This window comes from Miniopterus natalensis, chromosome 1 (genome assembly GCF_054644295.1).
Source record: "Miniopterus natalensis isolate mMinNat1 chromosome 1, mMinNat1.hap1, whole genome shotgun sequence".
Lineage (NCBI taxonomy): Eukaryota > Metazoa > Chordata > Mammalia > Chiroptera > Miniopteridae > Miniopterus > Miniopterus natalensis.
In genome coordinates, this window is record NC_142081.1 from 675,994 (window position 1) to 681,125 (window position 5,132).

Below are 5,132 nucleotides of genomic sequence, written 5' to 3' on the forward strand. Positions count from 1 at the left end.
GGGCATTACTGTGCTAGGGACACAGTGAGGGGAAGGCTGTGTGAGCCCAGACGGCTGTGAAGTCTGCAGTAAAGAGAACCAAGTTTCTCAGGGGAAACAGGCAGATTCTCAGACACTCTTGTGTCCAAATGACAATTAATCATCAAATCTTCTACCCACGTCACCTGAATCGAAGAGGAGGCTCTGCTGACTGCACCCTGCAGCTCAGCTCCACACAGCTCAGGGTCCCAACCAGACAGAAGCAGGAAACCTGGGTGCTGGAGAGAGGGCACCGAGGGATGTGACCCCAAAGCTAGAGAAGAGAGGTCATGGAGGTAACGGTCATTGACTGGGCATCATGCTCACACCACCAAGGGAAGGTGACACCAGGCAGAGGCCAAAGGACCGACCCTCCTGGGGAATGGTTGTCTAGGCTGATGATGTCACACACACAGAGGGACCAGTCAAAGGTTTATCACTTCATGGGGGTGCTGTTGAGAGAATACGGGCTGTTCAGCAGGAAATGGTTGGATCGGCCAGGTGCTGACACTGGTTCTGGTTTTCCCTGTGGATCAGGAGTGGAGACCAAGTGGGTCCTATTCACAGGGTGCGTGTGTGTGGTTTGTATGCCCCACCTTCAGGACACAAGGGGTCCCCCACTTTCTCTTCAGATTTCACACGTGTGCAGGAGATGGAAGAGGGGTGAACCCTGACATGTCAGCATCACCCATCAAGAGATAGGTAGTGACTACTTATGCCCCTTAAGACCCAGAAAACATGTGGTGATGATGGTGATGATGATGATTGTGATGGTGATGAAGATGATGGTGATGGTGATGATGGTGATGATGAAGATGATGGTGATGGTGATGGTCTTGATGGTGATGAGGAAGATGATGGTGATGGTGATGATCGTGATGATGGTGATGGTGATGATGATGATGGTGATGAAGATGATGGTGGTGGGGATGATGGTGATGGTGATGATGAAGATGATGGTGATGGTGGTGATGGTGATGATGAAGATGATAGCCGTAGACAGGGGCCCTGCACAATGAAATCATCGTCTCTCTTACAGACACACCATCACCGTGGTTCCTCCGGTGACTCTCTTGCTCATGGGTGTGCTATTGCTATTAAACAGTGTCTGTTATCACTACTCCCCAAGAGTCTGATGTCTCATTCCTGACATGAGGACCCATGGGAGGGCTTCTACGGCCAGTGAACCTAGGGGATGTCCTCTGAACAGCAGGGTCCATAGTGCTCATGCTGGAAAGGAACCGACAAGCAGCTGGATGAATGGAGGGTTCTCTCGACCCCTGTGGGCCTTGGAGGAAAATGGGCTCTCATGAACCCTGGGTGCTGAGGATGCACTGAGCTCATGTCCTACATGAGGACGTGGGTTAGGGGCATGCCTAAAGTTTAGGTTTTATGTCCATGCTTTGAAAATATATTTTATCATATTTTTATTCATTTCAGAGGGAGAAAGGGAGAGGGAGAGAGAGAAAGAAACATCAACGATGAGACAGAGTCACTGAAGGGCTGCCCCCTAGACGCCCCCTACTGGGAATCGAGTCTGCGACCAGGACATGTGATCCGGTCAACAATCAAACCATGAACTCCTGGTTCGTAGGTGGACACTCAACACCTGAGCCACACCAGCCCCACTGAGAATATTTTTATTACATGTAGATTCAACAAAACAGCTATCTAAACACTATAGAAAGACACATCTGTCCTCTTTTCACAATAAACTCTCAGAATGGTAATAACTAAACTGGCCAACACCTGGCTGTTATCAGCTTAACTCCTATCATCATGACATTGACTGAATTTACACTGCAAAGTCCTCCATCTCCTAGAGGAGTAATTAATCTGAAGTTCGAGCAACCTCACTGATCATAGGTAACCTGACTTAAATTTATTTCACTAATTATTGATTTTATTATTTTCTATAAGGATATTCATAACTAGGCAGAGAGACCCCCTATAAATGTTCTTCTGGTTCATGAAAACCCACAGCCCCTCTATGACCTCGATAAATCTCTCTAACTTCTCAGTGTTTCTGGCTCCCCTGAATAGAAAAGCATCTAATCAACGCTCAGTCTTGTTTGTCTCCTTGAAGGTCAGGAAGCCAGAGATGCTCAGGGCCAGGGAAACCAACACACCACGTACATGGAGTCCACTCTCCAAGACCTGCAGCCTGAGGTCTCTTTCCCAGGAAGGTGCTTGTCTCCAGCCCTGAAGTGTGGCTAACACCAGAAGACAGACTTTCATTCTTGCTTTCATTAAATACATGGGCTTCTGCACCCTCATTAGACAGACTCCTATCTTCCCTGAAGATGGCTTAGTGGAGCAGTAGGGGCCAGTGTGGAAGAGCCCTACCAGATACTCAACTCACTGGTACCACATATGGTTTGTTCGACAAGAATAAACCCTTAGAATTCTTTATTTAGTTAATTAAAATCTCCCAGGGCCATCCCAAACACACGACACTCTCATCCGCACAGAGGCACTGCCCTTTCTGTATGTTCCAGCCCAGAAATCCTCATATGGTAGAAGGACATGCAAATAGGGCACCTCTGCTCATGAAAAGCAGCCGAGCCCCGACCCTGCAGCTCTGGGACAGGAGCCCAGCCCCGGGATCCCCAGCTGTTCTCATTTCCTGATCAGGACTGAACACAGACCACTCACCATGGGCCTTGGGCTCAGCTGGGTTTTCCTTGTTGCTATTTTAAGAGGTAATTTATGGGGGACAAGAGACACTGAGTGTGGGAGTGGACATAAGTGAGAGAAACAGTGGACATGTGAGAGTTTCCTGACCAGACGTCTTTGTGTTTGCAGGTGTCCAGGGTGTGGTGCAGCTGGTGGAGTCTGGGGGAGCCGTGGTGAAGCCTGGGGGGTCTCTGAGACTCTCCTGTGCAGCCTCTGGATTCACCTTCAGTAGCTACTACATGAGCTGGGTCCGCCAGGCTCCAGGGAAGGGGCTGGAGTGGGTCTCACACATTAGTAATACTGGTGGTAGCACATACTATGCAGCCTCTGTGAAAGGCCGATTCACCATCTCCAGAGACAACGCCAAGAACACTCTGTATCTGCAAATGAACAACCTGAATTCTGAGGACTCGGCCGTGTATTTCTGTGCAACAGACTCACAGTGAGGGTAGGTCAGTGTGAGCCAGACACAAACCTCCCTGCAGGAGACAGGAGGCTGGGCTGCAGGGGACCCCCAGGACACCAGGGGGCGCTCACTGCCTCAGACTCTGTCTCAGCTTCAGGAGCAGCTGCAGGTGACCTTAAATGAATCACTAGACCTAATGGATTTAATTGACATTTACAGAACATTTCATCCCAAAGCAGCAGAATACACATTCTTCTCAAGTGCACATGGAACATTCTCAAAACTAGACCACATGTTAGGGCACAAGGCAAATCTCTACAAATATAAGAAGATTGAAATCATACCAAGCATCTTCTCGCATCACAATGCAGTGAAGCTAGAAATCAACCACTATAAAAAAACTCAAAAATATTCATGCGCATGGAGGCTAAATAGCATGTTATTAAACAATGAATGGGTTACCAAGGAGATCAAGGAAGAAATCAAACACTTCATGGAAAGTAATGAAAATGAACAGACAACAAACCAAAACCTATGGGACACGGAGAAACCAGTCTTCAGAGGAAAATTCATAGCATTACAGGCCCATCTCAAGAAACAAGAAAAAGATCTAATGAACCATCTAACACAACAACTAAAAGAACTAGAACGAGAACAGCAAGAAAAGCCCCGAGGAAGCAGAAGGAAGGAAATAATAAAAATCAGAGCAGAAATTAATGACACAGAGACTAAAAAAAACAATACAAAAAATCAATGAAACCAAGAGCTGGTTCTTTGAAAAGGTAAATAAGATTGATGCACCTTTAGCCAGACTCACTAAGAAACAAAGAGAGAGGACCCAAATAAATAAAATCAGAAATGAAAGAGGCGATATAACAACTGACCCAACAGAAATACTAAGGATTGTAAGAAAATATTATGAGCAACTATATGCCAACAAATTAGACAACATGGGGGAAATGGACAAATCCCTAGAAACATACAACCTTCCAAAGCTGAATCAAGAAGAGGCAGAAAACCTGAATAGGCCAATAACAACTAATGAAATCAAAGCAGTAATCAAAAAACTCCCAGCAAACAAAAGTCCTGGACCAGATGGATTTACAGGCGAGTTCTACCAAACATTCAAAGAAGAATTAACACCTATTCTATTCAAACTATTCCAGAAAATTCAAGAGGAGGGAAAACTCCCAAACTCTTTTTAGGAGGCCAGCATCACCCTAATCCCAAAACCAGATAGACACTACAAAGAAAGAAAATTACAGGCCAATATCCCTGATGAACATAGATGCTAAAATCCTCACTAAAATACTAGCAAACCGGATCCAGCAATACATTAAAAAGATCATACATCATGACCAAGTGGGATATATTCCGGGGATGCAAGGCTGGTACAACATCCGCAAATCAATAAATATGATACATCACATAAACAAAATGAAGGACAAAAATCATATGATCATATCACTAGACACAGAAAAAGCATTCGACAAAATCCAGCACCCGTTTCTGATAAAAACTCTCAGCAAAGTGGGAATAGAGGGATCTTACCTCAACATAATAAAGGCCATATATGACAGACCTACAGCCAACATCATACTCAATGGGCAAAAACTAAAACCATTTCCATTAAAAACAAGAACAAGACAGGGATGTCCACTTTCACCCTCTTATTCAACATAGTACTGGAAGTCCTTGCCACAGCCATCAGACAGGAAGAAAACATCAAAGGCATCCAAATTGGAGAGGAGGAAGTAAAACTGTCATTATTTGCAGATGACATGATATTGTACATAGAAAACCCTAAAGACTCCATCAAAGTACTACCAGATTTGATAAACGAATTTAGCAAGGTAGCTGGATACAAAATCAACATCCATAAATCAATAGCATTCTTATACACCAACAATGAACCTTCAGAGAGAGAAACTAAAAAAGCAATACCATTGCAAGTAAAAAAATAAGATACCTAGGAATAAACTTAACCAAGGATGTAAAAGACCTGTACTCAGAAAACTATGTGACACTGAAA